This window comes from Lates calcarifer, unplaced genomic scaffold (genome assembly GCF_001640805.2).
Source record: "Lates calcarifer isolate ASB-BC8 unplaced genomic scaffold, TLL_Latcal_v3 _unitig_5259_quiver_3549, whole genome shotgun sequence".
Lineage (NCBI taxonomy): Eukaryota > Metazoa > Chordata > Actinopteri > Centropomidae > Lates > Lates calcarifer.
In genome coordinates this window covers 1-13,600 of record NW_026117404.1, presented here as the reverse complement: position 1 = coordinate 13,600, position 13,600 = coordinate 1, and the positions used below count along the sequence as shown (strand labels likewise).

The following is a 13,600-nucleotide window of genomic DNA, read 5'->3' as shown; positions in this document are numbered from 1 at the left end:
TAAATGCCGGCAGTGGACGGTCATGGTTGACTGAGTTACTGACTTGACTTTCTGATGATGAGATAAATGTAGTTGTATAGTCTTACCTACATCAGGCTGCTCCTTTGCAGAAAGTTAATAATCTTTTCAAGTTCAGGGACACTGTGTTGGGTTATGGTCTAAAGGATAGATTCACACTTTTGTCAAGTCTATCTTAAAACTACACTCTCACACCCAGATGTACATAGAAACAGGTGAATGATTACAGCAAGCAACACTGTTTAAATGCACCTCAGTGGACACTAATCAGCTGTAATTTACTACTGTACCATAGTGAGTTGATTGCTCTCTCACTCTCACTCCATTTCTCTAACAGTTGATATTTCTCAGTTTTTTTTTTCTTTTTGAGCTCATCATCTGGGACAGACATAATTGGCTGTTTGACAGATTTTCTCCCGGGTTAACGTCTACAGTAAAGAGATCAGGTGATGCCAAGAACTCATCATTCAAACATCATTAATGTATTTCTTCTGCGGCAACATAACATGTTACAGCACCCTTCAGAAACTCCTGCAGGTTATACTGGACTAACAAGACTGATTATTAATGCTATGCTGAGTATGAGCATCTGGTATTGACTATTTTTACTTTTCTAAATAATTCTTAAGGGAATCAAATTATATACTATATATATATATATATATGATTCCCTTAAGAATAAATATATTTCCCACCCACATGCATCTCTTGTCATTATTGATGCCTGATGATAAACTACACATTATCATGCCAGAGGGTGCTGGCACCTAAAAGTCAACCTTCATTAAACATGAAAAAATGATGATGATTTTGGGGTGGAGACGCAGACTCCAAACAACACAGCATGTTTATTTGCATACAAGAATGAAAATACACTTCTAGATTAAACAACAGAGATAAAAATCTGAATGGCATTGAAATAGCATTGAATAGCATTGAAATAGCAAAAAATGTTGAATCATGTGCATGCATTTTACACAGTTACACAGTTGCAAAGGTGACATTTATATATCAGTAGTATATTTAATATTTGAATATAATGAACTTAGGTATGGTTTTAGCTTGATAGAGGCAGTCTCAGAGCTTTTTGGCCACACCAGGTTGGGTACACCTGGATAATAATGATATCTGTTGATAGAAGAGCCTGGATTTTGAAACACAAACATTCATTTAAGCAATTAGGGGAACAAATGAAGGTCATCCTCTGTCTTCGTTATTGCTCTTGCCATTGAACCACTTGTCGAAGCTGTAACAATATACTGATATCATAAAATGAAACAAAGTTTCATGAATTTGAGAACAAAAGATCATAAAATTCAGTTATATACAGGTGATATCTCACTGTCTCCAATTCTGAATTATCATGACTAGATATTCTTGAAGTTATCCAATAGTTGCTTTTCTGGCTGTAAAAATAACTTTGGTACATCAGAAGTCATGCTTCTCACTCCAATTTTAAGGCATGTTAAGTATCATAAATGTATAACTAAGTTTGACCAACTTTAAGTGAAAAGGCTGTGAACAAGTCTGTGTCAAGAACACCATTATCTAATCCTGTAATCATCTTAAACTCTCCCTCTCTCTTTCTCTCTTTGTCTGGCTGACCTCATTTCAGTTTTCATGCTTGGCCTCTGATCATATCTATGATAGGAAGTCTTGCCATGCTAACCGAATTCTGATGCTGCCATAATGTTACTTTGGCGTCACCTTGTGGGAGAGAGATTCAAATGGAGAAGCTGTTGGTTGGTGTCTGTTAGTTTTAGAGAACAAGGCAAAATTAAAATAATAAAATGCAGAGACAAATAACTAAACACCGTGTTCAGAAACATTGTCCTGGGGAATTAATCTTAATGACTTTGTTGATTCCCTAACATCACCAACAACATTGACAACAACGTTGACATTCATTGTTATCTGTTGGGATATTGGATGTATAATAACCAGCACTCAAAGATTAAAATAACTTTAATTTAGCATGTTTAATGTAATGCATCTCAATACAAAAACTGTAAAGTACATTAAAAATCATATACCCAAATGATATACTGGTCCATGATGTACTGGTCCATCTGGCCCATTTTATCACCAGAACAGCGGATATTCAATAAACTGTCATCTGTCATTACTAGATTTAAAAGTGGTATTTAGTAGTAGTATTAAACATCTATATATTTTTTAGACATTTGTTGCATTTATTTTGTGTCTGTCTATTCACCAGGTGAAATTCTTTGCCTTATTTTTCATCAAAGTGCCAGTTTAATAGTGACATTAACTTACCCAAGTCAGTCTTTTTATTAGCAGTTGAAGGGGCAGGGCTCAACATAAGTATGGCAACAAAAGAAAGAGTCCATTATTGACAGGACGCGGCACACAAGCAGAAAATAGAATAAGCATAGCTGCCAGTAAACATGATTGATAATTCACAGAAGTGATAAATGATTTATGGTAGTCAGGGTTGGGAAAGTTGTAACAGGTGGCTCTGCAGCTTATAGAAAATCATGCAAACTTACAATAAAAGTATTTATGCAATTTTAAAACATCAGTCAAATAAGAATTTTGGATTTGGCATGTTTCTGTTTGAGAGATAGGAACAGAGGTATTTGCACAAATCTGAAGACCTCCCATTGTCAAGGACAAGTACAATAGATGCGTGTGATCACAATTGCTTTCCTAGAAAGGTTAGTTAAGAGGACCGAAAGCACAGCAGGAAGCAGTTACATATTGTGGTAAATAAGTATGTAGTTTGAGGTTTGGAATTTTATTAAATCTCAATCCAGTATCAGATCCATTTATGAAATCCATGTCCTTTTGTATCCCATATCGAAGCTTGTGACTTTTAGCTTTCAACATTTGCAAGTAACAGAAATTAATAATATCTACAAGGCAAAGACAGAAATACTACAGTTTTTAGTGGTAGCTGCTAAATTATTCAACGTTATTTAAACTAGCCTAATCCACAGCCTGAAAATGAGATGACAGTGGTTTGATATTGATGTTCTAACACATATGTAACAGCTGTAACATACTAAATGTTAACATTTAACATTAATTAGCTACTGTTAATATACTCCACCACAGTACATTTTCATAGTAAACATGTTGGATATATGAGAAATGGACTGGTGTAAAGACTTGAGTGATTGAGCCAATTTGTTATGGCCAGTCATTTGGGTCAGAGTATTTCTGAAAGTGTGAATGTGGTGTAAAAGTTTGATCCACAGTTGCAACATACAGAGAGTAAATCTTCTTGTACAACTAATAATAACTAATAGTAGTAATAATGCTTATTTTGATTTTTGCAAGAAAGTGAAACTAAACCTATTTTAATGTCATGTTCCTTAACAATGAAATATCTGGAAGAGTTCATAACTGCTGATTATGGTAAATATTGCTTAGTCATAATCTGTTTTAACATCTTCTGTTGGATGAAATTCAATCATCAGTCATCATCAGGAGCAGCTGGTTCTTTCTTCACGTTGTATTTGAATTGACAACAACAAAAAAATCTCTATACAGACTAGTATAGTGCAGTTTGCTTTATATACTTACACAAGGGAAGTTCATTTGCATTTGCAAGAAAATGTTTTGAGATTGATCGGGTGCTTACAGGGATTTAAATGTTCATAGAGACTTACACAGTTGCCTTTTCAGTAGGACCGAAACAGCTCTATGTCATTATTTCTACTCTAGCTATTTATTTATTATTTATTTTAACAAAATTATTAGCAAAGAAATATAATATACTTGATAAAAGCCTGTATGTACACATAACCAGTATGCCAAAACTATACACTCTGGCACAATTTGTGTCAATACAAAACCAAAAACTACCAAAGTCTTGCAGTTAAAACCTTGCTGCTGTTGTGAGAAACCATCTCATAAAATGCAACAAGCCTTGTCTTCTGTGGATTTCTTCACATGATCCTGTATCCAGTCATTTATCTCTTCTTCATGTACTTTGTTCAGTTCATCAATGTCTTTGTTTTGTGTGAAAGGTTTGTGCATAAGGTCATACATTTCTTCTTCTTGTTTTTTCTTCAGTCTATTAAAGTCTCTCTGATATGCGTTGTTCATGCACAGGCGTTTAATCATAAAGTCTTTGTTTTGTTGTTGCTTTTGCTTCATCTCCTCCATTTCCTTTTCATGCTTTTCCACCAGAGCAGCAAAGTCCGTGGTATATTTTTGTCTGAACTCATTGAACTCTTCAGCTTGTTTTCTGGCCTCCTCTTCATTGTTCTTCTTCATATCCTCCACTTTATTCTGAAAGTTTTCTTGTAATTCTTTCCATTCTTTTTCCTCCTGTTCTTTTCTGAGTCGATCTTCTTCTTGTCTTCTGTGTTCGTATTCTCTTCTTTCCTGCTCATATTCTTCTTGGAGCTTTTTCAGTCGTGCTTGCTCCTCCTCTTTTCTCTGTTGATCTTCTTGACGTCGTTTATCCCACCATTCTTTTTGTTCATTCTCCCAAGCTTCTCGTTTTTTGTATTTCTTCTCTGTTGTGTATCAGCTTTTGGCCAGCAGTTGGTTTTTTTTCTGGTTGAAACTTGATTTCCTTCTCCAAATCCAATTTTTTTGTTCCCACTGCTGTCGCTGACTTTCCTCCTGCCTTTTCTTCTCCCTTTGCTCCTTTGCTCTTTTTCATCCTCCCTTTTCTTCCTCATCTGCTCTTTGCAGATTTGTTCCTCCTTTTCTTTAAGTGCTTTGACTCTCTCTGCTCTTTCTTGTTCAATTTTTTTCTCCTTCTCTCGCAGTTTTTCTTTATGTTGTCTTTTAAGGTCCTGCTCCTGTCTCTGTATCTCCTCTTCCTTCTCCTTCAGTATCCTCTGCATTTCCTTTTGTATGGCTGCCTCAGCCCTTGGAACATCTCTGAGGTGTAGTAGCTGCTGCCATTTTTCCTCACCATTGACTCCACCTTGGTCAGCAGCTGGCTGACTTGAGAGCGATTTTCTGATCATTGTTATTGAAGACCTGGTATCGTCCTCCCATTCATTTATCAGCTTTTTGACAAAGTCCTCACTGTCTTCTTCAATGTAACTCTCAACTGTTTGATTTTTAAGATCATCTCCTCTGGTGAATATAACCATGAGGAAGTCTGCTGACTTCTTGCCAAAAAACCTCTTTATCAGATCCACAGTTTCTTTCTCCTGCTGTGTAAAGCGACCAATCTGCAGCCAGTAAGAACACATGAGGACCAGGAGCCAACATGCTGACACATTTTACAAGCTCCTGTTTGACTTGATCATTGGACAGAGTTGTGTCAAACAAACCGGGGGTGTCGACCACAACAACAGGCCTCCCGTCAATCTCTCCCTCTTTTTTCTTGCAAAGTCTGGTTACTGACTTTATGCTGACTTTAGAATGAAAGCATTCCTCCCCAAAATGGTGTTTCCAGTGGCACTCTTACCACTGCCAGTCTTCCCAACCAGCACCATCCTGAAAGGGTCTGGGCTCTGCTCTTTAAGAACTGCTTTTTCCTGACTCGGTTCACATCTTACAGCCTTATTCATCCGAGGCTTGGCAACCATTTCCTTTGTGAAACCTCTGCATCCCACAGCTCTCATTTTTTCCACAACATCCAACAACTCAGGGACCTGCTGCTTGTCCTTGATGTTGAAGACAAAATATCTACACCACAGCTCTGACAGAGCTCTTGGATGTCTCTGTCTCTTTTTAGAAAATTAACAACAGCTGGAGCTGTAGGATCTGACTCCACAGTGAACAGAATCATGGTGAAGTCATTGATTCGAGAGGTGAAGATTTTCTGGATGGTCTCTAATTCTTTCTTGTCTTCATCAGTGAGGGGATCCACAGGTAGGACCAGGATGAAGGCATGGACACCCTCAGGATCACAGAGGTTGAGACACCCAAATGATTCCCTCATCACTGCCTCCTGACATTTTCCACACAAGGCAGGAAGCTCCAGTACAGAAACCTGACGTCCACACACATCTCCCTGATTTTTCACACACACTGCTGAGTTGCCTGATGGACCCTTTCTTTCTCCCAGAATGGCAGTGGCTGCTGAAGACTTACCAACTCCAAATCTTCCACACAACACTATGTTCAGAGAGGGTTTTGGTTTTGCACATTCACGTGCTTCCACAGGATCAGCCCCTTCAGTATAGTTGAGATGTCCTCCCCTGTTGTCACTCACTATCTTCTCCATCTTGTTCATCAGTGCTTCAAGATCATGTGTGAGAAAGTCTTTTTTATCAAAGTTAAATCTGTGCTGCCTTTGTTCACAGTCTCGGATGATTTGATTCACTGCTGAATTCTTTCCCTCGTTGTTGTGTGTTATGATGACCATTGAATATTTAAAAGCATCTTGACCAAACAAACTCAGGATGAACTTAAGTGTAAGTCTGTTCTCTTCAGTGAAATCAGAAGGTTTCACCAACAGCAGCAGAACATTTGGTCCAGGAGGACAACGAGCCACACATGTCTTTATCTCATGTCTCACTCTATCCACAGACAGACTGAAGACATCTGGGTTTTCACTACTGTTAGAGGCATTCTCCTCCACTCTCCATGGGCAATAGACTTCATGGACATTTTTTTTAGAGTAGAGGTATCTAATTTCCCTATGATGAAGTTAGTTAGAGTTGTCTTCTCATTTTGACTTTTTCCAAATCACAATCCTGAGTTCAGATGCTGTAGAAAAACACAAGCACCATCAAGAAAGATATTGATATAAGATATAAGCTATAAAATCATCATTGCAGATGGATGACTCCCCAAAAGTAAAGGCAAAACCCCCAGACCCCAAATCGAGCCCTTTGTAGTGTTTACTGCTGGGCTGCTTTTCATTTGAATGCTTGCCTACCAAACTTACCTCGTGGTCCTGCCATTTTTTCACTTTGGTGGAAACTTCTCCGAATATAGCCTTAGACTGTTGGGTTGGAGGAAAAACAACGCACAGTGTTAACACAAAAACACAGAAAGGTGCTTAGAGAGTTAGCATATTTTTTTCCAATGCCATTTATTCTGGATAACCCAAACATTGCTGCAGACAATTTCCAGCATTAAGCTGCATGAAGTCTGACCTTTGAGACCCACTCTGTAATTGGATAAGTACCCACTATATTTAGTTGAGTATTTTGATTTGAGAATCCTTTGTAAGTGTGAGTATTCCTTAGTATTTTCTTTTCTTCAGTTCAATTTCCTATAAACTTTCAAAGGACCACATTTCTCTGGACGATCAGCTAAGAGTATAGTACTCACAACTTTTACCGAACACACCGCAACTTTGGCATAAATATAGATAACTGTCAAGCTGATCGGCCATTTACAGACTGAAAAAGGTGCCTTATTTAAACACATCTCCAAAGTTCAGACACTGGAAGACAGAATTTGTTTTCTAATCCCTTCTAGGTTACAAAGCTGTTATTGAATGATAAAAACCCAGAAGCCAGAATAACATTTTGGATCCATTCCAGCCATATAAATATTGCTTGTTTCTACTAAGCTTAGATTTATTCCATATTATTGTAATGCTCACAAATGGGTTAAACAGATAAAATCAAGACGTTTTCTCCAAGAACAATTAAGTTCATGAAATCACCTGATATTGATAATGACACATTAGTTCCCAAAAATGAGCAAATATACCTCTCTCTATATCTATATATTATTACAAAGCAAACAATCTGATTAAACTTAGATTTAATATGACAGAAATAACATTTGATGAAAGTAATTTACTAATATGAAAATATTTGTTGCCTGGCTGGACCAGAGGAGGGTATGACATTGTATCAGGGCCATTGTAAGTAATATCATGAGGATAAAGTCAGAAATTCAGAGATTAAAATTGTAAATTCACAAAAAAAAAAAAAAAAACTTGTGGGATTTTTTGTTAAGTAACCACATCACTTCACTTTGAAAGGCTGGGACAACATCATCAGATTTTTGACTTAAATTTTTTTTTATCTGTTTTGCGTTTAGCAGGTAGTGTGCAGTCAGTGTGTGTGAACTTATAAAGTGGGAGTGGCTGTCCATGTTTTTTGCATGTATGGGCATGTCTAGGCTGTTTTTGATTGAGATCTTTCTTGCTGTTGACCTTGTTGCACCTGCTTCCTGGAACAGTAAATGTGATGCTACCACTCAACTATGTTGCTGGGTGAATGTAACTATAGTTTTACTGTTTGTGCCTGACTCACTAGGTACGAATTATCATTTAATAGACTGTTTTTATCATGACTTAGCAAGAGATACTAGGTAAGAAGTGTATAGAGATATATTTATTTTATCTGTCATATTATTATACAGTTGCTCAAAGTAATACAGTAAAACTAAAATACTATATGTAAACATATCTGGACTATAACCTTTCACACAAACTTTAACAGAAACTGTCATTCAAGGACTTTATAATACAAATATCTGGATTTAATTCCCAGATGTCAGGCCAACACATCAAAATAAAATGAAATCTTTTGTACACTGCCAGCTAACATTTGTTCTGTGTCACCTTTACACACTTTTACATTATGATTTTTTTTAATTGTAGTTTTGGTTCAGTTTTGTCTTAACATATAATGTGTAGTCCACTTACTTTTAAGCTACAAACTGTGATTCTAGTCCATCTCTTGTCCACCAGGCACGTCTGAACATCACAAATGAGGATTATCAATTAACAATTATTAAAAGTTCAATAATAAATACATTAATCCTGTGTATTTTTATACACTTGTTTAATGCCCTTTGTACTCACCAGGTCAAATTCCCATGTGTCACTCCTCCTTAAAGCTCATGTGTGAAAGTACATGCTTGCTTGGAAATCAGTTCACCTGTGACAGCCTTTCTGTCAGATTAAGGAGGCAGGGCTCGCTACCAGTTTGACAACAATGAACCTGTCTGAGTTGACTGACAGACTCATAACTTAAGAATCTTTAGGCTGAGATTGTAGAAGTTACTCTTATAGAAAGCAGGCTACACCAGTCTGTTACCTGGCAGAGAGTCAATATACTGGGGCAGTTATGGTAAGTGTGAACAATAAAACAGAACAAGGTGTTGTGGTTTTGATATTCAAAAGGAACTCTGACCCACTTACAATTAATACACAATAATAGTAATACATTTTATTTAGAAGAGCCTTTCTGGCCACTCAAGGACAATGTACAATTAAAGCTGCGAGCAGCGTTGAACGGGGCCCTCGCACCCGGCGCCCGTCGGGAGCGGCGACCGCGGGACCCCGGCAACCGCGGGGTCAACGCAGGTCGCAGGGCACACGCTGGCGTAACAGTTCACACTTCCGAGATGTAAAAATTTAAAATAAAAGCTTTTACGCTAATTATTTTCTGTGATAATATTTTTCAGAGCTCATCATCTGTGACAGGCTCTTGGCTCTCTTGACTGTAACCTCCCTGTGGCAGTTCTCACAGACTCAATCAACTCCTCTTCCCCTCCCCCTCAAACACAAACACAAACACACACACACACACACACACACACACACACACACAGATACCCCCTCCCAAAAGGAGATAAAACTCAGTTTTAACTTGAGTTTAAAAGCTTTGGAGCTTTGAGCAAAAGCATTTTTTTAAGTTCTGTTATTGGGTGCATATATAAATCATTTATGCTTAAACAAGGCTTATAATGAAGTTATTTGAACAGTGAATATCTCATCTGGCCTAAAGTCAGGGCGAAGCCACTAACCAGCTGTAGGATGGGTATCATTAGGATTTTATCTTTATCCATTACAGACCCCTATCAGTCCAGCTCAGACTGTTACTGGTTTAAGAGAGTGAAGTTTATAGCAATTTGCAAAATTTGGAGATTAGTTGACAAACTAACCAGTTAGACTATATACAGACAAGCTTTCATTTTAGCTGTTAGTAACAGTTTGCCATGAGCTTAACCAGCGTGCTGTGCTTCCTGTTAAACATGTTATGAGACTGTGGACAAGGCTGAAATATTTACTTTACTAACTACTTGCCGAACAGGCGCTTTGACAAAGAAAAGGTAAAGGCCAGCAGCTTTTACTTTTCAATGCACTTGTCGTCAACTTGAGTGGCTTATATTCAGCTGGTTCACCTCGACGCCCGTGGACCTAGTGCACTTTTCCTGTCGCCGTACACTGAGTAACACGAAAAAATCAGCTGACCCCGTGTGAAATTTCCTAACTGATCAAAACCAAACTGTAAAGACAGCATCAATCCACGCTCAGCTTTGGTCAAGGGGAGACATATGGGAGAAGATGAGTAGAGAGATGGAAAGAAACAGAAAGGGTGATGGAGAAAGATTACATGAATTCAAAATAAACCTACAATTCCTTAAAATTAATTTTGAAGCCAGTTTTAATTTTTTGAGCCAGCTTTGACATCTGCAGATATGAGTTTCTGAAGAGGGGCCTGCTGAGGTTAGATGTGCTGAATAATATCCATTTTCATATCAGAAAAAACACTGCATTAAACATTGTCTTAGCTCACTGAGCTGAGGTCAACAGGTAATATAACCAACCTGTGAGGTGGCTCACCCCCGTAAGATAAACACATAAAATGATCCCTGATAGAACCGATAATTAAAGGCACATCAGTGACAGGGAATGCTATTAAAACTAAACTATAAACTGGTGACATTAACTGCAAAAGAAGATTTTTATTGATACATTTCAGGTAGAATTTAGTTTTCAATAAGGAAAATGCTGTAAGAAACCTGAATTTGTTGCAACAAATTTAAAATAAAAGCTTTTATGCTAATTATTTTCTGTGATAATATTTTTCAGAACTCATCATCTGTGACAGCTCATGGCTCTCTTGACTGTAACCTCCCTGTGGCAGCTTCTCACAGACTCAATCAACTCCTCTTCCCTCCCCCCTCAAACACACACACACAGACACACACACACAGAGACCCCCTTCCAAAAACCCATCAAAGAGTAATACAATGGCTCCATCTGTAGGATAAAGTAGAGAGTCGCAACAGGAAGTTACCCAAAATCTGAGGTTTCAAACAGGAAGTTGGGTTTCCGAACTTTGACGGGCCAGAACCGGCACACGCTTCGACCCAAACTCACAATTTTCGGAGCCAGTCTTCCAAAAATTGTCAAGGAGGGGCTGACAACATTTGAAGTCAATCTGGTCACCCGTCTAGAAACTGGACATCACATAAAATATGTCATTTCCTGCTATAAATAGGTGGCGCTACAACAATTGTATGAATATTGACATATGGATGTGTGCAGATAGGTACCATTAACAATCCTGTAAAGTTTGATGCAGTTTGGACAAAGTATGGCCGAAATATAGCAAAAATAAAGCAACTTCCTGTTTCGTGGCGAGTAATCGAACTTTGAGGGCCATAACTTCCACGCCCTTCAACAAAAACTCAAAATCTGCCGCAATTTAACATCGTCTATGTCTTAAGAACATACTATTAAGTTTTGAAGTCAATGGGATAATGCGTCTAGGACTAGTTCGCGTTCAAGCGACCCCTGGAAATGGCCAAAAACACACAATTTTTTCACCTTCCGGTCAAAATAAAAATATTCTTTCTGTTGGGTTTAGAATATGGCTCCAAGAGACTTTTTGGTGCGTCATGGGATGTTACATATGTGTGCAGATTTTCAGATTTTTAGGCGCAACGGGCTTGAGGGGTTCCGTTTAAAAATGTAGGTGGCTACCGAGGGCATTTTACCACACCCATGCTCAAGACCCCTAAATTATTAAATTTTTCGCCGTGCCTGACGCGTCTGCAAATTTTGGTAAGTTTTCACGCATGTTAAGGCCCTCAAAAAGCCGATCTAAGAGGCGGAAAAAGAAAAAAAAAAATAATAATAATAATAATAATTAAAGCTGCGAGCAGCGTTGAACGGGCCCTCGCACCCGGCGCCCGTCGGGGAGCGCGACCGCGGGACCCGGCAACCGCGGGGTCAACGCAGGTCGCAGGGCACGCTGGCGTAACAGTTCACACTTCCGAGATGTAAAATTTTAAATAAAAGCTTTTACGCTAATTATTTTCTGTGATAATATTTTTCAGAGCTCATCATCTGTGACAGCTCTTGGCTCTCTTGACTGTAACCTCCCTGTGGCAGCTTCTCACAGACTCAATCAACTCCTCTTCCCCTCCCCCCTCAAACAAAACACAAACACACACCACACACACACACACACACACACACACACAGATACCTCCCAAAAGGAGATAAAACTCAGTTTTAACTTGAGTTTAAAAGCTTTGAGCTTTGAGCAAAAGCATTTTTTTAAGTTCTGTTATTGGGGCATATAAATCATTTATGCTTAAACAAGGCTTATAATGAAGTTATTTGAACAGTGAATATCTCATCTGCCTAAAGTCAGGGCGAAGCCACTAACCAGCTGTAGGGATGGGTATCATTAGGATTTTATCTTTATCCATACAGACCCCTATCAGTCCAGCTCAGACTGTTACTGGTTTAAGAGAGTGAAGTTTATAGCAATTTGCAAAATTTGGAGATTAGTGACAAACTAACCAGTTAGACTACATACAGACAAGCTTTCATTTTAGCTGTTAGTAACAGTTTGCCATGAGCTTAACCAGCGTGCTGTGCTTCCTGTTAAACATGTTATGAGACTGTGGACAAGGCTGAAAATATTACTTTACTAACTACTTGCCGAACAGGCGCTTTGACAAAGAAAAGGTAAAGGCCAGCAGCTTTTACTTTTCAATGCACTTGTCGTCAACTTGAGTGGCTTATATTCAGCTGGTTCACCTCGACGCCCGTGGACCTAGTGCACTTTTCCTGTCGCCGTACACTGAGTAACACGAAAAATCAGCTGCCCCGTGTGAAATTTCCTAACTGATCAAAACCAAACTGTAAAGACAGCATCAATCCACGCTCAGCTTTGGTCAAGGGGAGACATATGGAGAAGAAGAGAGTAGAGAGATGGAAAGAAACAGAAAGGGTGATGGAGAAAGATTACATGAATTCAAAATAACCTACAATTCCTTAAAATTAATTTGAAGCCAGTTTAATTTTTTGAGCCAGCTTTGACATCTGCAGATATGAGTTTCTGAAGAGGGGCCTGCTGAGGTTAGATGTGCTGAATAATATCCATTTTCATCAGAAAAAACACTGCATTAAACATTGTCTTAGCTCACTGAGCTGAGGTCAACAGGTAATATAACCAACCTGTGAGGTGGCTCACCCCCGTAAGATAAACACATAAATGATCCCTGATAGAACCGATAATTAAAGGCACATCAGTGACAGGGAATGCTATTAAAACTAAACTATAAACTGGTGACATTAACTGCAAAAGAAGATTTTTATTGATACATTTCAGGTAGAATTTAGTTTTCAATAAGGAAAATGCTGTAAGAAACCTGAATTTGTTGCAACAAATTTAAAATAAAAGCTTTTATGCTAATTATTTTCTGTGATAATATTTTTCAGAACTCATCATCTGTGACAGCTCATGGCTCTCTTGACTGTAACCTCCCTGTGGCAGCTTCTCACAGACTCAATCAACTCCTCTTCCCCTCCCCCCTCAAACACACACACACAGACACACACACACAGAGACCCCCTTCCAAAAACCCATCAAAGAGTAATACAATGGCTCCATCTGTAGGATAAAGTAGAGAGTCGCAACAGGAAGTT

The 13,600-nt window shown here is 38.4% G+C and overlaps 1 pseudogene; it reads right to left on the bottom strand.

Annotated features, from left to right (window-relative positions):
• Positions 1–3,754: 3,754 nt before the first annotated feature.
• LOC108874219 (GTPase IMAP family member 8-like) lies at positions 3,755–6,501 on the bottom strand (annotated as a pseudogene).
• Between the last annotated feature and the right edge of the window lie 7,099 nt (positions 6,502–13,600).